We start from the raw sequence: 22,500 nt of genomic DNA on the forward strand, positions 1-22,500 counted from the left end.
GTGGGCACCATGGCGTGCACGAAGTCGGAGCCCGGTTTGCCCCGGGTGCGCACCTCGCGTGCACCTTCGCCGGGGTGGGCACCTTGGTGTGCAGACCTTGGCTGGGTTGCGCGCCCTGGTGGGCACCATGGTGCGCACCAAGGAGCGCTCCGAAGTGTGCTCCAAGGTGCGGCCTGCACGAAGTCGGAGCCCGGTTTGCCCCGGGTGTGCACCTCGGGTGGGCACCTTGGTGCGCATGCCTTGCCTGGGCTGCGCACCAGGGCGGGCTCAAGATGGCACCCGCGTTCCTTTTTTTTCACTATCTTTCAAAACGGAAATTTTAAAATCTCATTTTTTTTTGCCTTTTTCTGGAAATTAGTGAAGGCAGCGCATCAAAGGTGCGCACCTCGCTGCCCACCACGGTGCGCAACGCCGGTGGGCACCCGGGAGTGCTTCGAAGTGTGCTCCAAGGTGCTGCGTGCACGTTGTCGGAGCCCGGTTTGCCCCGGGTGCGCACCTCGCGTGCACCTTCGTCGGGGTGGGCACCTTGGCTGGGTTTGCCCCGGCTGCGCTCCGAAGCGGGGTTATTGGAGCGCCGCCTCTTTTTTTGTCGGAGCGTTTGGTGGGGTTTCTCGCATTGGCTCTTCCGAGGCCCGGTTGCCACCCTGGCGCGCACGAAGTCGGAAGTAGGGTTAATTGCCCGGGTGCGCACCTTTGCCAGGGTGGGCACCTTACCTGGGCTGCGCACCAGGGCGGGCTCAAGATGGCACGCGCGTTCCGTTTTTTTCACTATCTTTCAAAACGGAAATTTTAAAATCTCCTTTTTTTTTTGCCTTTTCTGGAAATTAGTGAAGGCAGCGCATCAAAGGTGCGCACCTCGCTGCCCACCTTGGTGTGCTCTGAGGTGCGCACCCGGGAGCGCTACGAAGTGTGCTCCAAGGTGCGGCGTGCACGTTGTCGGAGCCCGGTTTGCCCCGGGTGCGCACCTCGCCTGCACCTTGGCCGGGGTGGGCACCTTGGCTGGGTTTGCCCAGGGTGCGCTCCGAAGCGGGGTTACTGGAGCGCCCCCTCTTTTTTTGTCAGAGCGTTTGGTGGGGTTTCTCGCATTGGCTCTTCCCAGGCCCGGTTGTTGGGTGCGCTCCCACCCTGGCGCGCGCGAAGTTGGAAGTTGGGTTAATTGCCCGGGCGCGCACCTTCGCCAGGGTGGGCACCTTGGTGCGCACACCTTGGCTGGGCTGCGCACCAGGGCGGGCTCAAGATGGCACCAGCATTCCCTTTTTCTCACTATCTTTCAAAACGGAAATTTTAAAATCTCGTTTTTTTTTTGCCTTTTATGGAAATTAGTGAAGGCATCGCATCAAAGGTGCGCACCTCGCTGCCCACCTTGGTGTGCTCCGAGGTGCCCACCACGGTGCGCAACGCCGGTGCGAACCCGGGAGCGCCCCGATGTGTGCTCCAAGGTGCGGCGTGCACGAAGTCGGACCCCGGTTTGCCCCGGGTGCGCACCTCGCGTGCACCTTGGTGCGCACACCTTGGCTGGGTTGCGCGGCCTGGTGGGCACCATGGTGCGCACCAAGGAGCGCTCCGAAGTGTGCTCCAAGGTGCGGCGTGCACGAAGTCGGAGCCCGGTTTGCCCCGGGTACGCACCTCGCGTGCACCTTCGCCGGGGTGGGCACCTCGGCTGGGTTGCGCGCCCTGGTGCGCACCAAGGAGCGCTCCGAAGTGTGCTCCAAGGTGCGGCGTGCACGAAGTCGGAGCCCGGTTTGCCCCGGGTGCGCACCTTCGCCGCGGTGCGCACCATGGCGTGCACGAAGTCGGAGCCCGGTTTGCCCCGGGTGCGCACCTCGCGTGCACCTTCGGCGGGGTTGCGCGCCCTGGTGGGCACCATGGTGCGCACCAAGGAGCGCTCCGAAGTGTGCTCCAAGGTGCGGCGTGCACGAAGTCGGAGCCCGGTTTGCCCCGGGTGCGCACCTCGCGTGCACCTTCGGCGGGGTTGCGCGCCCTGGTGGGCACCATGGTGCGCACCAAGGAGCGCTCCGAAGTGTGCTCCAAGGTGCGGCGTGCACGAAGTCGGAGCCCGGTTTGCCCCGGGTGCGCACCTCGCGTGCACCTTCGCCGCGGTGGGCACCATGGCGTGCACGAAGTCGGAGCCCGGTTTGCCCCGGGTGCGCACCTCGCGTGCACCTTCGCCGGGGTGGGCACCTCGGCTGGGTTGCGCGCCCTGGTGCGCACCAAGGAGCGCTCCGAAGTGTGCTCCAAGGTGCGGCGTGCACGAAGTCGGAGCCCGGTTTGCCCCGGGTGCGCACCTCGCGTGCACCTTCGCCAGGGTGGGCACTTCGGTGCGCACACCTTCTCAATGTTTTCTTGCCTTTTCTGGAAATTGGTGAAGGCAGCGCATCAAAGGTGCGCACCTCGGTGTGCTCCGAGGTGCGAACCCGAGAGCGCTCCGAGGTGCCCACGAAGTCGAAAGTCGGGTTAATTGCATTGTTTTCCCCGGGTGCGCTCCGAGGTGCGCAACATCGGCGCGCACCAAGGAGGGCTCCGAAGTGTGCTCCAAGGTGCGCACGATGGCGTGCACCTCTGGTGCGCACGATTCGGAGCTCGGTTTGACCGGGGTGCGCACACCTTGGCTGGGTTGCGCACCTTTTGTGCGCTCCAAGGTGCGCACGAAGTCGGAGCTCGGTTTGCCCCGGGTGCGCACCTTCGCCAGGGTGCGCACCTTGATGCGCACGCCTTGGCTGGGCTGCGCACCTTGGTGGGCGCCATGGTGCGCACCTTTCGTGCGCTCCAAGGTGCGCACGAAGTCGGAGCTCGGTTTGCCCCGGGTGCGCACCTTGGTGGGCGCCATGGTGCACTCCGAGGTGCCCAAGATTGGTGCGCACCAAGGAGCGCTCCGAAGTGCGCTCCAAGGTGCGCGCGAAGTCGAAAGTTGGGTTAATTGTCCGGTTTGCCTCGGGTGCGCACCTTGCGTGCACCTTCGCCAGGGTGGGCGCCTTGGTGCGCACACCTTGGCTGGGCTGCGCACACCTTGGCACCCGCGTTTCCTTCATTTTAAATTTTTTTTTTTTACAATCTCTCAAGTGGGAAATTCTATAATCTCAACTTTTTTTGCCTTTTCAGGAAACTTTTGAATGGAGCGCATCATTGGTGCGCTCCGAAGTGTGCTCCAAAGCTCTCTCCAGCTGCGTGCACCTGCCCCGGCCGCGCACCCGGCCCCGCCCAGCTTCGCTCACCTGTCCCGGGCGTCTGGTGCGGAACCTTAGAGTAAGAAACATCACCGTGCACCTTGGCCAACGTGCGCGACTCGACCGAGCGCGCACTGGCCGAGGTGCACACCGATTTCACCTGGGTGCGCGCGCAGCACCTCGGGCGCACCGGGGTGCGCGCACAACGCCCGGGTTGCACCGTGGCCTGTGTGCTCGGGGCGCCTCGGGTGCGCGCTCGGTGTCGCCCCCGCGCGCGCGGTAGTGCGGGCAGCGCACCCCGGCCCGGCCCGGCCCCGACGAGAACGCAAACGGGCAAAAGGTTTATTCAAATAGCATTGCGACGCCCGGCGAAAAACTAAAAAAGGGTGCAACACCGGGACTTCCCGGGAGGTCACCCATCCCAGTACTACTCCGGCCCAAGCGCGCTTAACTGCGGAGTTCTGATGGGATCCGGTGCACTAACGCTGGTATGATCGCACCCGTTATGAGCTTGTCGCAGTGTGTACTTAGCAAACCGCGACCCACGTGCGAATCCACCCCGGCCACCCACCCCCGTCGAGGTGCACACCCTCCCTCGCGAAGTGCGCCCCGTTCGCCAAGTGTGAGCCCTGCCCGGGTGCGCGCACCTTGCTAGGGCGTCGGGTGTGCACCCGGCCCGGCCTACGTGCGTGCACCTGGAGGGGGCGTCGTGTGCGTGCAGTGTCCCGTCTGCAACGCGGTGCCCACACACCACCTCGGGCGCAACGACCTGCGCTCACATGTGGGCCGAGTGCACCTTGGTGCATGTTCGGGGCGCCTCGGGTGCACGCTCGATCTTGCCCCGGTGCACCAAGGCGCTCGGTTTGCCCCGGGTGCGCACTTGGTGCAAGGTGGGCACCCAAAATAGGGATCAAGCACCAAAACACAAGTTTCGGGATGCAAAATGGGACCCAAGGACCACAAATGCGTTCCAAGACCCATGATGGGTCCACGAGAACAAAAATGTGTTCCGAGACTTAATAAACAAATATTGGGTTTTAGGAGAAGAAACATGCTCTGATGCCCAAAACGAGAATCGACCCCGAAAAGGCCACAGGCCAAAAGTGGGATGCGAGACAAAAAAAAATGGGACCCGAGGACCAAAATTGGGTTCCCAGGTCGAAGACAGGGCAACCGGACAAGAAACGACCTCTAAGGCTCGAAATGAGTCCCGACGACTAAAACTTGACAAGAAGCACCCATCAGGCACCCAACTCGACACCCATGGGATGCCGACCCACCCGGGCTTCCACCTAGCACACCTTGGCACCCACCCACCCTCGCACCCAACCTCGCACCCAACTTAGCACCTTTGAACCCACATTGGCACTCACCCTGACCCTGGCACCTTGGAACCCACATTGGCACTCACCTTGACCCTGGCACCCACCTTTGCACTCACCTTGGGACCCACCCTGGCTCCCACCTCGGCACCCACCCAGACACCCACCTTGGTTCCTTGGCACCCACCTTGGATCCTTGGCACCCACCCCGACACCCACCTTGGCACGCAACTTGGCTACTTGCCACCCACCTTGGCTCCTTGACGCCCACCCCGACAACCACCCCGTGACCTACCCTGGCTAGGGTTGGTGCACACCCACCCTGGTGCCCACCTTGGCACCCACCCTATGACCCACCTTGGCACGCACCTTAGTACCCACCCCGTTACCCACCCTAGGACCCACCCCGTGACCCACCTTGGCCAGGGTGGGTGCCTTGGTGCGCACAACTTGCCTGGGCTGCACACCAGGGCGGGCTCAAGATGGCACCCGCGTTCCGTTTTTTTTACTATCTTTCAAAACGGAAATTTTAAAATCTCATTTTTTTCTTTTTTTTGCCTTTTCTGGAAATTAGTGAAGGCAGCGCATCAAAGGTGCGCAATGCTGGTGCGAACCCGGGAGCGCTCCGATGTGTGCTCCAAGGTGCGGCGTGCACGAAGTCCGAGCCCGGTTTGCCCCGGGTGCGCACCTCGCGTGCACCTTCGCCGGGGTGAGCACCTTGGCTGGGTTGCGCGCCCTGGTGCGTACCAAGGAGCGCTCTGAAGTGTGCTCCAAGGTGCGGCGTGCACGAAGTCGGAGCCCGGTTTGCCCCGGGTGTGCACCTCGGGTGCGCACCTCGCGTGCACCTTCGCTGCGGTGGGCACCTTGGCTGGGTTGCGCGCCTTGGTGGGCACCATGCAGTGCACGAAGTCGGAGCCCGGTTTGCCCCGGGCGCGCACCTCCGCCAGGGTGGGCACCTTGGTGCGCACAACTTGCCTGGGCTGCGCATCAGGAAGGGCTCAAGATGGCACCCGCGTTCCGTTTTTTTCACTATCTTTCAGAACGGAAATTTTAAAATATCGTTTTTTTTTGCCTTTTCTGGAAATTAGTGAAGGCAGCGCATCAAAGGTGCGCAACGCTGGTGCGAACCTGGGAGCGCTCCGATGTGTGCTCCAAGGTGCGGCGTGCACGAAGTCGGAGCCCGGTTTGCCTCGGGTGCGCCCTGGTGGGCACCATGGTGCGCACCAAGGAGCGCTCCGAAGTGTGCTCCAAGGTGCGGCCTGCACGAAGTCGGAGCCCGGTTTGCCCCGGGTGTGCACCTCGGGTGGGCACCTTGGTGCGCATGCCTTGCCTGGGCTGCGCACCAGGGCGGGCTCAAGATGGCACCCGCGTTCCTTTTTTTTCACTATCTTTCAAAACGGAAATTTTAAAATCTCATTTTTTTTTGCCTTTTTCTGGAAATTAGTGAAGGCAGCGCATCAAAGGTGCGCACCTCGCTGCCCACCACGGTGCGCAACGCCGGTGGGCACCCGGGAGTGCTTCGAAGTGTGCTCCAAGGTGCTGCGTGCACGTTGTCGGAGCCCGGTTTGCCCCGGGTGCGCACCTCGCGTGCACCTTCGTCGGGGTGGGCACCTTGGCTTGGTTTGCCCCGGCTGCGCTCCGAAGCGGGGTTATTGGAGCGCCGCCTCTTTTTTTGTCGGAGCGTTTGGTGGGGTTTCTCGCATTGGCTCTTCCGAGGCCCGGTTGCCACCCTGGCGCGCACGAAGTCGGAAGTAGGGTTAATTGCCCGGGTGCGCACCTTTGCCAGGGTGGCACCTTACCTGGGCTGCGCACCAGGGCGGGCTCAAGATGGCACGCGCGTTCCGTTTTTTTCACTATCTTTCAAAACGGAAATTTTAAAATCTCCTTTTTTTTTTGCCTTTTCTGGAAATTAGTGAAGGCAGCGCATCAAAGGTGCGCACCTCGCTGCCCACCTTGGTGTGCTCTGAGGTGCGCACCCGGGAGCGCTACGAAGTGTGCTCCAAGGTGCGGCGTGCACGTTGTCGGAGCCCGGTTTGCCCCGGGTGCGCACCTCGCCTGCACCTTGGCCGGGGTGGGCACCTTGGCTGGGTTTGCCCAGGGTGCGCTCCGAAGCGGGGTTACTGGAGCGCCCCCTCTTTTTTTGTCAGAGAGTTTGGTGGGGTTTCTCGCATTGGCTCTTCCCAGGCCCGGTTGTTGGGTGCGCTCCCACCCTGGCGCGCGCGAAGTTGGAAGTTGGGTTAATTGCCCGGGCGCGCACCTTCGCCAGGGTGGGCACCTTGGTGCGCAAACCTTGGCTGGGCTGCGCACCAGGGCGGGCTCAAGATGGCACCAGCATTCCCTTTTTCTCACTATCTTTCAAAACGGAAATTTTAAAATCTCGTTTTTTTTTTGCCTTTTATGGAAATTAGTGAAGGCATCGCATCAAAGGTGCGCACCTCGCTGCCCACCTTGGTGTGCTCCGAGGTGCCCACCACGGTGCGCAACGCCGGTGCGAACCCGGGAGCGCCCCGATGTGTGCTCCAAGGTGCGGCGTGCACGAAGTCGGACCCCGGTTTGCCCCGGGTGCGCACCTCGCGTGCACCTTGGTGCGCACACCTTGGCTGGGTTGCGCGGCCTGGTGGGCACCATGGTGCGCACCAAGGAGCGCTCCGAAGTGTGCTCCAAGGTGCGGCGTGCACGAAGTCGGAGCCCGGTTTGCCCCGGGTGCGCACCTTCGCCGCGGTGGGCACCATGGCGTGCACGAAGTCGGAGCCCGGTTTGCCCCGGGTGCGCACCTCGCGTGCACCTTCGCCGGGGTGGGCACCTCGGCTGGGTTGCGCGCCCTGGTGCGCACCAAGGAGCGCTCTGAAGTGTGCTCCAAGGTGCGGCGTGCACGAAGTCGGAGCCCGGTTTGCCCCGGGTGTGCACCTCGCGTGCGCACCTCGCGTGCACCTTCGCTGCGGTGGGCACCTTGGCTGGGTTGCGCGCCTTGGTGGGCACCATGCAGTGCACGAAGTCGGAGCCCGGATTGCCCCGGGCGCGCACCTCCGCCAGGGTGGGCACCTTGGTGCGCACAACTTGCCTGGGCTGCGCACCAGGAAGGGCTCAAGATGGCACCCGCGTTCCGTTTTTTTCACTATCTTTCAGAACGGAAATTTTAAAATCTCGTTTTTTTTTGCCTTTTCTGGAAATTAGTGAAGGCAGCGCATCAAAGGTGCGCAACGCTGGTGCGAACCTGGGAGCGCTCCGATGTGTGCTCCAAGGTGCGGCGTGCACGAAGTCGGACCCCGGTTTGCCCCGGGTGCGCACCTCGCGTGCACCTTGGTGCGCACACCTTGGCTGGGTTGCGCGCCCTGGTGGGCACCATGGTGCGCACCAAGGAGCGCTCCGAAGTGTGCTCCAAGGTGCGGCGTGCACGAAGTCGGAGCCCGGTTTGCCCCGGGTGCGCACCTCGCGTGCACCTTCGCCTCGGTGGGCACCATGGCGTGCACGAAGTCGGAGCCCGGTTTGCCCCGGGTGCGCACCTCGCGTGCACCTTCGCCGGGGTGGGCACCTTGGTGTGCAGACCTTGGCTGGGTTGCGCGCCCTGGTGGGCACCATGGTGCGCACCAAGGAGCGCTCCGAAGTGTGCTCCAAGGTGCGGCCTGCACGAAGTCGGAGCCCGGTTTGCCCCGGGTGTGCACCTCGGGTGGGCACCTTGGTGCGCATGCCTTGCCTGGGCTGCGCACCAGGGCGGGCTCAAGATGGCACCCGCGTTCCTTTTTTTTCACTATCTTTCAAAATGGAAATTTTAAAATCTCATTTTTTTTTGCCTTTTTCTGGAAATTAGTGAAGGCAGCGCATCAAAGGTGCGCACCTCGCTGCCCACCACGGTGCGCAACGCCGGTGGGCACCCGGGAGTGCTTCGAAGTGTGCTCCAAGGTGCTGCGTGCACGTTGTCGGAGCCCGGTTTGCCCCGGGTGCGCACCTCGCGTGCACCTTCGTCGGGGTGGGCACCTTGGCTGGGTTTGCCCCGGCTGCGCTCCGAAGCGGGGTTATTGGAGCGCCGCCTCTTTTTTTGTCGGAGCGTTTGGTGGGGTTTCTCGCATTGGCTCTTCCGAGGCCCGGTTGCCACCCTGGCGCGCACGAAGTCGGAAGTAGGGTTAATTGCCCGGGTGCGCACCTTTGCCAGGGTGGGCACCTTACCTGGGCTGCGCACCAGGGCGGGCTCAAGATGGCACGCGCGTTCCGTTTTTTTCACTATCTTTCAAAACGGAAATTTTAAAATCTCCTTTTTTTTTTGCCTTTTCTGGAAATTAGTGAAGGCAGCGCATCAAAGGTGCGCACCTCGCTGCCCACCTTGGTGTGCTCTGAGGTGCGCACCCGGGAGCGCTACGAAGTGTGCTCCAAGGTGCGGCGTGCACGTTGTCGGAGCCCGGTTTGCCCCGGGTGCGCACCTCGCCTGCACCTTGGCCGGGGTGGGCACCTTGGCTGGGTTTGCCCAGGGTGCGCTCCGAAGCGGGGTTACTGGAGCGCCCCCTCTTTTTTTGTCAGAGCGTTTGGTGGGGTTTCTCGCATTGGCTCTTCCCAGGCCCGGTTGTTGGGTGCGCTCCCACCCTGGCGCGCGCGAAGTTGGAAGTTGGGTTAATTGCCCGGGCGCGCACCTTCGCCAGGGTGGGCACCTTGGTGCGCACACCTTGGCTGGGCTGCGCACCAGGGCGGGCTCAAGATGGCACCAGCATTCCCTTTTTCTCACTATCTTTCAAAACGGAAATTTTAAAATCTCGTTTTTTTTTTGCCTTTTATGGAAATTAGTGAAGGCATCGCATCAAAGGTGCGCACCTCGCTGCCCACCTTGGTGTGCTCCGAGGTGCCCACCACGGTGCGCAACGCCGGTGCGAACCCGGGAGCGCCCCGATGTGTGCTCCAAGGTGCGGCGTGCACGAAGTCGGACCCCGGTTTGCCCCGGGTGCGCACCTCGCGTGCACCTTGGTGCGCACACCTTGGCTGGGTTGCGCGGCCTGGTGGGCACCATGGTGCGCACCAAGGAGCGCTCCGAAGTGTGCTCCAAGGTGCGGCGTGCACGAAGTCGGAGCCCGGTTTGCCTCGGGTACGCACCTCGCGTGCACCTTCGCCGGGGTGGGCACCTCGGCTGGGTTGCGCGCCCTGGTGCGCACCAAGGAGCGCTCCGAAGTGTGCTCCAAGGTGCGGCGTGCACGAAGTCGGAGCCCGGTTTGCCCCGGGTGCGCACCTTCGCCGCGGTGCGCACCATGGCGTGCACGAAGTCGGAGCCCGGTTTGCCCCGGGTGCGCACCTCGCGTGCACCTTCGGCGGGGTTGCGCGCCCTGGTGGGCACCATGGTGCGCACCAAGGAGCGCTCCGAAGTGTGCTCCAAGGTGCGGCGTGCACGAAGTCGGAGCCCGGTTTGCCCCGGGTGCGCACCTCGCGTGCACCTTCGGCGGGGTTGCGCGCCCTGGTGGGCACCATGGTGCGCACCAAGGAGCGCTCCGAAGTGTGCTCCAAGGTGCGGCGTGCACGAAGTCGGAGCCCGGTTTGCCCCGGGTGCGCACCTCGCGTGCACCTTCGCCGCGGTGGGCACCATGGCGTGCACGAAGTCGGAGCCCGGTTTGCCCCGGGTGCGCACCTCGCGTGCACCTTCGCCGGGGTGGGCACCTCGGCTGGGTTGCGCGCCCTGGTGCGCACCAAGGAGCGCTCCGAAGTGTGCTCCAAGGTGCGGCGTGCACGAAGTCGGAGCCCGGTTTGCCCCGGGTGCGCACCTCGCGTGCACCTTCGCCAGGGTGGGCACCTCGGTGCGCACACCTTCTCAATGTTTTCTTGCCTTTTCTGGAAATTGGTGAAGGCAGCGCATCAAAGGTGCGCACCTCGGTGTGCTCCGAGGTGCGAACCCGAGAGCGCTCCGAGGTGCCCACGAAGTCGAAAGTCGGGTTAATTGCATTGTTTTCCCCGGGTGCGCTCCGAGGTGCGCAACATCGGCGCGCACCAAGGAGGGCTCCGAAGTGTGCTCCAAGGTGCGCACGATGGCGTGCACCTCTGGTGCGCACGATTCGGAGCTCGGTTTGACCGGGGTGCGCACACCTTGGCTGGGTTGCGCACCTTTTGTGCGCTCCAAGGTGCGCACGAAGTCGGAGCTCGGTTTGCCCCGGGTGCGCACCTTCGCCAGGGTGCGCACCTTGATGCGCACGCCTTGGCTGGGCTGCGCACCTTGGTGGGCGCCATGGTGCGCACCTTTCGTGCGCTCCAAGGTGCGCACGAAGTCGGAGCTCGGTTTGCCCCGGGTGCGCACCTTGGTGGGCGCCATGGTGCACTCCGAGGTGCCCAAGATTGGTGCGCACCAAGGAGCGCTCCGAAGTGCGCTCCAAGGTGCGCGCGAAGTCGAAAGTTGGGTTAATTGTCCGGTTTGCCTCGGGTGCGCACCTTGCGTGCACCTTCGCCAGGGTGGGCGCCTTGGTGCGCACACCTTGGCTGGGCTGCGCACACCTTGGCACCCGCGTTTCCTTCATTTTAAATTTTTTTTTTTTACAATCTCTCAAGTGGGAAATTCTATAATCTCAACTTTTTTTGCCTTTTCAGGAAACTTTTGAATGGAGCGCATCATTGGTGCGCTCCGAAGTGTGCTCCAAAGCTCTCTCCAGCTGCGTGCACCTGCCCCGGCCGCGCACCCGGCCCCGCCCAGCTTCGCTCACCTGTCCCGGGCGTCTGGTGCGGAACCTTAGAGTAAGAAACATCACCGTGCACCTTGGCCAACGTGCGCGACTCGACCGAGCGCGCACTGGCCGAGGTGCACACCGATTTCACCTGGGTGCGCGCGCAGCACCTCGGGCGCACCGGGGTGCGCGCACAACGCCCGGGTTGCACCGTGGCCTGTGTGCTCGGGGTGCCTCGGGTGCGCGCTCGGTGTCGCCCCCGCGCGCGCGGTAGTGCGGGCAGCGCACCCCGGCCCGGCCCGGCCCCGACGAGAACGCAAACGGGCAAAAGGTTTATTCAAATAGCATTGCGACGCCCGGCGAAAAACTAAAAAAGGGTGCAACACCGGGACTTCCCGGGAGGTCACCCATCCCAGTACTACTCCGGCCCAAGCGCGCTTAACTGCGGAGTTCTGATGGGATCCGGTGCACTAATGCTGGTATGATCGCACCCGTTATGAGCTTGTCGCAGTGTGTACTTAGCAAACCGCGACCCACGTGCGAATCCACCCCGGCCACCCACCCCCATCGAGGTGCACACCCTCCCTCGCGAAGTGCGCCCCGTTCGCCAAGTGTGAGCCCTGCCCGGGTGCGCGCACCTTGCTAGGGCGTCGGGTGTGCACCCGGCCCGGCCTACGTGCGTGCACCTGGAGGGGGCGTCGTGTGCGTGCAGTGTCCCGTCTGCAACGCGGTGCCCACACACCACCTCGGGCGCAACGACCTGCGCTCACATGTGGGCCGAGTGCACCTTGGTGCATGTTCGGGGCGCCTCGGGTGCACGCTCGATCTTGCCCCGGTGCACCAAGGCGCTCGGTTTGCCCCGGGTGCGCACTTGGTGCAAGGTGGGCACCCAAAATAGGGATCAAGCACCAAAACACAAGTTTCGGGATGCAAAATGGGACCCAAGGACCACAAATGCGTTCCAAGACCCATGATGGGTCCACGAGAACAAAAATGTGTTCCGAGACTTAATAAACAAATATTGGGTTTTAGGAGAAGAAACATGCTCTGATGCCCAAAACGAGAATCGACCCCGAAAAGGCCACAGGCCAAAAGTGGGATGCGAGACAAAAAAAAATGGGACCCGAGGACCAAAATTGGGTTCCCAGGTCGAAGACAGGGCAACCGGACAAGAAACGACCTCTAAGGCTCGAAATGAGTCCCGACGACTAAAACTTGACAAGAAGCACCCATCAGGCACCCAACTCGACACCCATGGGATGCCGACCCACCCGGGCTTCCACCTAGCACACCTTGGCACCCACCCACCCTCGCACCCAACCTCGCACCCAACTTAGCACCTTTGAACCCACATTGGCACTCACCCTGACCCTGGCACCTTGGAACCCACATTGGCACTCACCTTGACCCTGGCACCCACCTTTGCACTCACCTTGGGACCCACCCTGGCTCCCACCTCGGCACCCACCCAGACACCCACCTTGGTTCCTTGGCACCCACCTTGGATCCTTGGCACCCACCCCGACACCCACCTTGGCACGCAACTTGGCTACTTGCCACCCACCTTGGCTCCTTGACGCCCACCCCGACAACCACCCCGTGACCTACCCTGGCTAGGGTTGGTGCACACCCACCCTGGTGCCCACCTTGGCACCCACCCTATGACCCACCTTGGCACGCACCTTAGTACCCACCCCGTTACCCACCCTAGGACCCACCCCGTGACCCACCTTGGCCAGGGTGGGTGCACCCACCCTGGTGCCCACCTTGGCACCCACCCATCCTAGCACCCAGCCTGTGACCGGGCTTGGAACCCAACCTTGCACCCGCACCCGTCTTGGCCAGTGTGGGTGCGCACCCATCCTGGCACCCACGTTGTGACACACCCTTTAACCCACGCACCCTAGCACCCACGTTGGCACCCACCTTGGAACCCAACCTAGCAACTTGGCACCCACCCCGTGACCCACCTTGGCATCCACCATAGCAGTCGCCGACTTGGCACCCACCTCGGCACCCACCTTGACACTTGTGGACCCACCTTGCCACTCACCCTAGCATCGACCCATCCTAGCACCCACCCTGGCACCTTTGCACCCTAGCACTCACCCATCCTAGCACCTAACCTGTGACCCACCTTGACACTCACCCTCGCACCCACCTTGGAACCCAACCTAGCACCCACCCACCCTGACACCAACCCTAGCACCTACCCACCCTTGCACCCACCCTGTGACCCATCTTGGCACCCACCCATCCTACCACTCAACCTATCACCCACCTTCTCACCCACCTTGGCATCCACCTTAGCACCCACCCACACTGGCACCTTGGCACCCACCTCGGGCAAGGTGGGTGCACACCCACCCTGGCACCCAATTTAGAACCCACCGAGCATGTTACCCACCTTGGCACCCACATTGCAGCCCACCCTAGTACCCACCCTATGACCCACATTGGCATCCACACCCTAGCACCCAGGCACCTCGACACCCGCCTTGACACCCACCCTAGCACTGAACCTGTGACCCACCTTGGAACTCACCCTAGAACCCACCCACCCTGTGAACCACCTTGGCATCCACCTTAGCACCCACCCACCTTGGCACCCACTCTAGCACTCACCCATCCTAACACCCAACTTGTTACCCACCTTGGCACCCGCCCTCGCGTCCACCTTGAAACCCACCCTAGCACCCACCCACGCAGGAGCCCACCTTGGCACCCAACCTAACACCCACGCATCCTGGCACCCAACTTGTGACCCACCTTGGAACCCACCCTAGTACCCACCTTTGAACCCACTATATCACCAACCCACCTTGGCACCCACCCTATGACCCTCTTTGGAATCCACCCTAGCACGCACCCACCCTGGCACCCACCATGGAGCGCACCCTAGCACCCACCCACCTCGGCACGCACCTCAACACCCACCTTGGTGTGCGCACTGCGCCAACCTCTCAAAGACCCTATGTGGTGCGCTCCAAAGTGTACACCTTTGGTGCGCTCCAAGGTGCGCACCTTTGGTGCACACCGAGGTGCACACCAAAGTGTGCACCGAGGTGAGCACCAAAGTGCACTCCAGGGTGCACACCAAGGCGTGCACCTTTGGTGCGGTCAATGCAAACGAATTCGGAAGTTGGGGTCGATGTCCTAATCGCTGCTGCAGACTACACGTATGAGAATCGGACAAATAGCTTTATATAGGGGAGGTGTTGCGTTTGATGGGTCGACTCCCCTGGTTGTGTGCACTGCACCAACTTCAAAGACCCTGTCTTGTTTAAGAAGTCAAAAGTTGGGGTGGATGTCCTAATCATTGCTGCAGTCTACGCATGTATGAGAATCAGACAAATAGCTTATATAGGGGAGGTGTTGCATTCGGTGGGTTGACTCCCCTGGTTGTGCGCACTGCGCCAACCTCAAAGACCCCGCATAGCAGAAGAAGTCGGAAGTCGGATTTTGGTGAGCACCAAGGCGTGCACCTTTGGTGCGGTCAACGCAGACGAATTCAGAAGTTGGGGTGGATGTCCTAATCGTTGTTGCAGGCTACACATGTATGAGAATCAGACAAATAGCTTATATAGGGGAGGTGTTGGGTTTGATGGGTCAACTCCCTTGGTTGTGCGCATTACGCCAACCTCAAAGACCTTGTTTTCGTTAAGAAGTCAAAAGTTGGGGTCAATGTCCTAATGGCTCCTGCAGGCTACACATGTATGAGAATCGGACAAATAGCTTATATAGGGGAGGTGTTGGGTTTGATGGGTCGACTCCCCTGGTTGTGCGCATTACGTCAACCTCAAAGACCTTGTTTTCGTTAAGAAGTCAAAAGTTGGGGTCGATGTCCTAATTGCTCCTGTAGACTACACATGTATGAGAATCAGACAAATAGCTTATATAGGGGAGGTGTTGGGTTTGATGGGTTGACTCCCCTAGTTGTTCGCATTACACCAACCTCAAAGACCTTGTTTTCGTTTAGAAGCCGAAAGTTGGGGTCGATGTCCTAATTGCTCCTGCAGGCTACGCATGTATGAGAATCAGACAAATAGCTTATATAGGGGAGGTGTTGGGTTTGATGGGTCGACTCCCCTGGTTGTGCGCATTGCGCCAACCTCAAAGACCCTGCATTGCGGATGAAGTCGAAAGTCAGAGTTTGGTGTGCTACAAGGTGTGGTCGAAGGTGCTCACCTAGGTGTGCACCTTTGGAGCACAGGAAAAGTGCCCTCCAAAAGTGCGCACCTTTGGAGTGCACAAAAGTGCCCTCCAAAAGTGCGCACCTTTGGAGCGCAGAAAAGTGCCCTCCAAAAAGTGCCCTCCAAAAGTGCGCACCTTTGGAGCGCAGAAAAGTGCCCTCCAAAAAGTGCCCTCCAAAAGTGCGCACCTTTGGAGCGCAGAAAAGTGCCCTCCAAAAAGTGCCCTCCAAAAGTGCGCACCTTTGGAGCGCAGAAAAGTGCCCTCCAAAAGTGCGCACCTTTGGAGCGCAGAAAAGTGCCCTCCAAAAAGTGCCCTCCAAAAGTGCGCACCTTTGGAGCGCAGAAAAGTGCCCTCCAAAAAGTGCCCTCCAAAAGTGCGCACCTTTGGAGCGCAGAAAAGTGCCCTCCAAAAAGTGCCCTCCAAAAGTGCGCACCTTTGGAGCGCAGAAAAGTGCCCTCCAAAAAGTGCCCTCCAAAAGTGCGCACCTTTGGAGCGCAGAAAAGTGCCCTCCAAAAAGTGCCCTCCAAAAGTGCGCACCTTTGGAGCGCAGAAAAGTGCCCTCCAAAAGTGCGCACCTTTGGAGCGCACAAAAGTGCCCTCCAAAAGTGCGCACTTTTGGTGCGCACCAAGGCGCTGGTTCGGTCGTTGCAGGCGAGTTCGGAAGTTGGGGTCGATGTCCTGAGCGGAGGTGCAAACTACACAGGTGTCGGAATCGGACAAATAGCTTATATAGGGGAGGTGTATGCTTCGATGGGTCGACTCCCCAGGTTGAGCGCACCGCGCCAACCTCAAAGACCCTACGGTATGGATGAAGTCGGAAGTTGGGTCCGATGACCAATTCGATTAGTAGGTATGCTCATGAGGTCGGAATTTGGGTCCGATGACCTGCCATGTGCAGGAAGGCGAATGTTGACACTGTGCGTTGCAAGGTGCACACCAAGGCGCTGGTGCGGTCTTTTTAGTCGAGTTCGGAAGTTGGGGTCGATGTCCTGATCGGAGGTGCAAGCTACACAGGTGTGGGAATCGGACAAATAGCTTATATAGGGGAGGTGTATGCTTCGTTGGGTCGACTCCCCGGGTTGAGCGCACCGCGCCAACCTCAAAGACCCTACGGTATGGATGAAGTCGGAAGTTGGGTCCGATGACCGATTCGATATGTAGGCATACTCGCGAGGTCGGAATTTGGGTCCGATGACCTGCCACGTGCAGGAAGGCGAATGTTGGCACTGTGCGTTGCAAGGTGCGCACCAAGGCGCTGGTTCGGTCGTTGGAGGCGAGTTCGGAAGTTGGGGTCGATGTCTTGATCGGAGGTGCAAACTACACAGGTGTGGGAATCGGACAAATAGCTTATATAGGGGAGGTGTATGCTTCGTTGGGTCGACTCCCCGGGTTGAGCGCACCGCGCCAACCTCAAAGACCCTACGGTATGGATGAAGTCGGAAGTTGGGTCCGATGACCGATTCGATATGTAGGCATACTCGCGAGGTCGGAATTTGGGTCCGATGACCTGCCATGTGCAGGAAGGCGAATGTTGGGACTGTGCGTCGCAAGGTGCGCACCAAGGCGCTGGTGCCGTCGTTGCAGTCGAGTTCGGAAGTTGGGGTCGATGTCCTGGTCAGAGGTGCAAACTACACAGGTGTGGGAATCGGACAAATAGCTTATATAGGGGAGGTGTATGCTTCGATGGGTCGACTCCCTGGGTTGAGCGCACCGCGCCAACCTCAAAGACCCTACAGTATGGATGAAGTCGGAAGTTGGGTCCGATGACCGATTCGATACGTAGGCATATTGGCGAGGTCTGAATTTGTGTCCGATGACCTGCCATGCGCAGGAAGGCGGAATTTGGGTCCGATGACCGAGTTGATGGCGTGCCATGCGCAGAAAGGCGGAATTTGGGTCCGATGACCGAGTTGATGTTGATGGCCCGCCATGCACAGGAAGGCGGAATTTGGGTCCGATGACCGATTTGAAGGCGTGCCATACGCAAAAAGGCGGAGTTTGGGTCCGATGACCGAGTTGATATTGATGGCCCGCCATGCGCAGGAAGGCGGAATTTGGGTCCGATGACCTGACATACGCATGGAGTCCGACTCGGGGGCCGATGTTCGATTCGATGACTTGCATTGTGGGTAAAGTCGGAAGTTGTGGTCTTTGACCCGATTCGATGACCAGACTTCGGCTGCTTGAGAATCGGACAAATAACTTATATAGGGGAGGTAGTGTTCTCGAGCATCCTCCCCCCGTGCCCGTTTATGTCGATTGATGCTGGTGCTCGACTGGTTGGAGCGCTCGGATGCAAAAATCTTGCACCAGGATTTATCGATTGTGATGGACACGGCAAGTCTCCTGATTGCTATGCAGGAGCTCATCGTGAATCTCTATGCGGCCTTGGTATGGACTCGACCTGCGGAATGGTTCGGCAATGGTAGTCGCTCCAACACGTCCTTGCAATGGCCACAGAGGTGATTCGACTAGAGCTCCAGTCTAGCTTTTGGGTTGCTTGGCGGACTGGTATAGCCGCGATCGAGTTCCGGCCATGAACGTTTTAGATAGCTCTTGGGCTTTCTGGGACGGAAGTCGGAAGTTTGGGCTGTTGTCCGATTTGATGACCATTCTTCGGATGTGTGAGAATCGGACAAATAACTTATATAGGGGACTGTGTTGTCTCACGCAGCCCCCTCCGTGCCCCTCTATCTCGACCGATGTTGGTGCTTGAAAGGGTTGGGATCGCTCGGATTTATAAACGTGCACCACCATTTGTCGAGTGTGAGGGACGCGGCAGGTCTCCTAAATGCTATGCGGGCGCTCTCTGAGAATCTCTATCCGGCCTCGACACAGACTAGTCTTGCTGAATGGTTTGGCACTGGTAGTCGATCCAACACGTCGTTGTTGTGGCCGCCTAGGCGATTCGATTCGAGCCCCCGTCTAGCTTTTGGGTTGCTTGGCGGATTTTGCCCTATCCGCAAGTGAGCTCGGTCCCTAAACGTTCGAGAAACCCGATTGCTATGCGCCGACTCTCTTTCTTGCGAGCCTCCATCTAGCTTTTGGGTCTCTACGGAACGGAAGTCGGAATCTGGGACCGTTGTTTGATTCGACGAGGCAGACTACGGTTGTGCGAGAATCGGACAAATAACTTATATAGGGGAGGTGTTGACTGGAGCATTCTCCCCCGTGCCCCTCTAACTCGACCAATGCTGGCGCTCGAACGGTGGTAGCGCTCGGATTTTCATTGAGCGCCAGCATTGGTCGATTTAGAGGGGCATGCGAGATTCCCGAATGCTATGCGAGGGCTCTAACGGAAATGTCTATTGGTTTCGGTATGGATGCAATTGCGAGTGGTTCGGCAAAGGTAGTCGTTCCGATGCGTCCATGTCGTGGCCAAATCGATAATTCGATTTGAGCCCTCGTATAGCATTTGGGTCTCTCGATGTGATTCCGCATTCCAGTCCCTTTGGGCACTGCTTGAGCCGCATCCCAGGGGGTTCCCTTCCCAATAATCTGCCTCGCAACCCGATTGCTATGCGGTGAGGCTCCTCGGCCGCCTCGGAACTATCTGTGTATCAGACGCATCGCGGGATAAGGGGTTGGCAACGGTAGTCGCCCCAAGCGCGTCCGATGCTTGGACCATTCCGAGGCGGCCCTGAAGCCTCTTCCGTCTAGCCGTTGGGTCCTTCTCGCCGCATCCCTCGCCTCGCACCCCGATTGCTATGCGGTGAGGCTCCTCGGCCGCCTCGGAACTATCTGTGTATCGGACGCGTCGCGGGATAAGGGGTTGTCACTGGTAGTCGCCCCAAGCGCGTCCGATGCTTGGACCATTCCGAGGCGGCCCTGAAGCCTCTTCCGTCTAGCCGTTGGGTCCTTCTCGCCGCATCCCTCGCCTCGCACCCCGATTGCTATGCGGTGAGGCTCCTCGGCCGCCTCGGAACTATCTGTGTATCGGACGCGTCGCGGGATAAGGGGTTGTCACTGGTAGTCGCCCCAAGCGCGTCCGATGCTTGGACCATTCCGAGGCGGCCCTGAAGCCTCTTCCGTCTAGCCGTTGGGTCCTTCTCGCCGCATCCCTCGCCTCGCACCCCGATTGCTATGCGGTGAGGCTCCTCGGCCGCCTCGGAACTATCTGTGTATCGGACGCGTCGCGGGATAAGGGGTTGTCACTGGTAGTCGCCCCAAGCGCGTCCGATGCTTGGACCATTCCGAGGCGGCCCTGAAGCCTCTTCCGTCTAGCCGTTGGGTCCTTCTCGCCGCATCCCTCGCCTCGCACCCCGATTGCTATGCGGTGAGGCTCCTCGGCCGCCTCGGAACTATCTGTGTATCGGACGCGTCGCGGGATAAGGGGTTGTCACTGGTAGTCGCCCCAAGCGCGTCCGATGCTTGGACCATTCCGAGGCGGCCCTGAAGCCTCTTCCGTCTAGCCGTTGGGTCCTTCTCGCCGCATCCTTCGCCTCGCACCCCGATTGCTATGCGGTGAGGCTCCTCGGCCGCCTCGGAACTATCTGTGTATCGGACGCGTCGCGGGATAAGGGGTTGTCACTGGTAGTCGCCCCAAGCGCGTCCGATGCTTGGACCATTCCGAGGCGGACCCGAAGCCTCTTCCGTCTAGCCGTTGGGTCCTTCTCGCCGCATCCCTCGCCTCGCACCCCGATTGCTATGCGGTGAGGCTCCTCGGCCGCCTTGGAACTATCTGTGTATCGGACGCGTCGCGGGATAAGGGGTTGTCACTGGTAGTCGCCCCAAGCGCGTCCGATGCTTGGACCATTCCGAGGCGGACCCGAAGCCTCTTCCGTCTAGCCGTTGGGTCCTTCTCGCCGCATCCCTCGCCTCGCACCCCGATTGCTATGCGGTGAGGCTCCTCGGCCGCCTTGGAACTATCTGTGTATCGGACGCGTCGCGGGATAAGGGGTTGTCACTGGTAGTCGCCCCAAGCGCGTCCGATGCTTGGACCATTCCGAGGCGGACCCGAAGCCTCTTCCGTCTAGCCGTTGGGTCCTTCTCGCCGCATCCCTCGCCTCGCACCCCGATTGCTATGCGGTGAGGCTCCTCGGCCGCCTTGGAACTATCTGTGTATCGGACGCGTCGCGGGATAAGGGGTTGTCACTGGTAGTCGCCCCAAGCGCGTCCGATGCTTGGACCATTCCGAGGCGGCCCCGAAGCCTCTTCCGTGTAGCCGTTGGGTCCTTCTCGCCGCATCCCTCGCCTCGCACCCCGATTGCTATGCGGTGAGGCTCCTCGGCCGCCTTGGAACTATCTGTGTATCGGACGCGTCGCGGGATAAGGGGTTGTCACTGGTAGTCGCCCCAAGCGCGTCCGATGCTTGGACCATTCCGAGGCGGCCCCGAAGCCTCTTCCGTGTAGCCGTTGGGTCCTTCTCGCCGCATCCCTCGCCTCGCACCCCGATTGCTATGCGGTGAGGCTCCTCGGCCGCCTTGGAACTATCTGTGTATCGGACGCGTCGCGGGATAAGGGGTTGTCACTGGTAGTCGCCCCAAGCGCGTCCGATGCTTGGACCATTCCGAGGCGGACCTGAAGCCTCTTCCCTCTAGCCGTTGGGGCTTTCTCGCCGCATCCCTCGCCTCGCACCCTGATTGCTATGCTGTGAGGCTCCTCGGCCGCCTTGGAACTATCTGTGTATCGGACGCATCGCGGGATAAGGGGTTGGCAGTGGTAGTCGCCCCAAGCGCATCCGATGCTTGGACCATTCCGAGGCGGCCCTGCAGCCTCTTCCGTCTAGCCGTTGGGGCCATCTCGCCGCATCCCCCACCTCGCACCACGATTGCTATGCGGTGAGGCTCCTTGGCCGCCTCGGAACTATCTGTGTATCGGACGCATCGCGGGATAAGGGGTTGTCACTGGTAGTCGCCCCAAGCGCGTCCGATGCTTGGACTATTCCGAGGCGGCCCTGCAGCCTCTTCCGTCTAGCCGTTGGGGCCATCTCGCTGCATCCCCCACCTCCTCGGCCGCCTCGGAACTATCTGTGTATCGGACGCATCGCGGGATAAGGGGTTGGCAGTGGTAGTCGCCCCAAGCGCGTCCGATGCTTGGACTATTCCGAGGCAGCCCTGCAGCCTCTTCCGTCTAGCCTTTGGGGCCATCTCGCCGCATCCCTCGCCTCGCACCCCGATTGCTATGCGGTGAGGCTCCTCGGCCGCCTGGGAACTATCTTCGTATCGGACGCATCGCGGGATAAGGGGTTGTCACTGGTAGTCGCCCCAAGCGCGTCCGATGCTTGGACTATTCCGAGGCGGCCCTGTGGCCTCTTCCGTCTAGCCGTTGGGGCCATCTCGCCGCATCCCCCACGTCGCACCCCGATTGCTATGCGGTGAGGCTCTTCGGCCGCCTTGGAACTATCTTCGTATCGGACGCATTGCGGGATAAGGGGTTGTCACTGGTAGTGGCCCCAAGCGCGTCCGATGCTTGGACTATTCCGAGGCGGCCCTGCAGCCTCTTCCGTCTAGCCGTTGGGGCCATCTCGCCGCATCCCCCACCTCGCACCCCGATTGCTATGCGGTGAGGCTCCTCGGCCGCCTTGGAACTATCTTCGTATCGGACGCATCGCGGGATAAGGGGTTGTCACTGGTAGTCGCCCCAAGCGCGTCCGATGCTTGGACTATTCCGACGCGGCCCTGTGGCCTCTTCCGTCTAGCCGTTGGGGCCATCTCGCCGCATCCCCCACCTCGCACCCCGATTGCTATGCGGTGAGGCTCCTCGGCCGCCTTGGAACCATCTTCGTATCGGACGCATCGCGGGATAGGGGGCTGTCACTGGTAGTCGCCCCAAGCGTGTCCGATGCTTGGACCATTCCTAGGCGGCCCTGAAGCCTCTTCCGTCTAGCCGTTGGGGCCTTCCCGCCCCATCCCTCGCCTCGCACCCCCGATTGCTATGCGGTGAGGCTCCTCGGCCGCCTTGGAACCATCTGTGTATCGGACGCATCGCGGGATAAGGGGTTGGCACTGGCAGTCGCCCCAAGCGCGTCCGATGCTTGGACCATTCCGAGGTGGCCCTGAAGCCTCTTCCGTCTAGCCGTTGGGGCCTTCCCGCCCCATCCCTCGCCTCGCACCCCGATTGATATGCGGTGAGGCTCCTCGGCCGCCTTGGAACTATCTGTGTATCGGACGCATCGCGGGATAAGGGGTTGGCACTGGTAGTCGTCCCAATCGCATCCGATGCTTGGACCATTCCGAGGCGGCCCTGCAGCCTCTT

At 60.9% G+C, this 22,500-nt stretch overlaps 2 non-coding genes across 2 annotated transcripts; both read right to left on the bottom strand.

Moving 5' to 3' along the window:
• Positions 1–3,547: 3,547 nt before the first annotated feature.
• LOC131867793 (5S ribosomal RNA) lies at positions 3,548–3,666 on the bottom strand. The gene has a single exon (XR_009366325.1). It is a non-coding gene; the product is annotated as a 5S ribosomal RNA (ribosomal RNA).
• A 7,817-nt stretch (positions 3,667–11,483) lies between these two features.
• Positions 11,484–11,602, bottom strand: LOC131867788 (5S ribosomal RNA). Its single transcript, XR_009366320.1, has one exon. It is a non-coding gene; the product is annotated as a 5S ribosomal RNA (ribosomal RNA).
• Positions 11,603–22,500: the final 10,898 nt, after the last annotated feature.

Source organism: Cryptomeria japonica, unplaced genomic scaffold (genome assembly GCF_030272615.1).
Source record: "Cryptomeria japonica unplaced genomic scaffold, Sugi_1.0 HiC_scaffold_184, whole genome shotgun sequence".
Classification (NCBI taxonomy): Eukaryota; Viridiplantae; Streptophyta; class Pinopsida; order Cupressales; family Cupressaceae; genus Cryptomeria; species Cryptomeria japonica.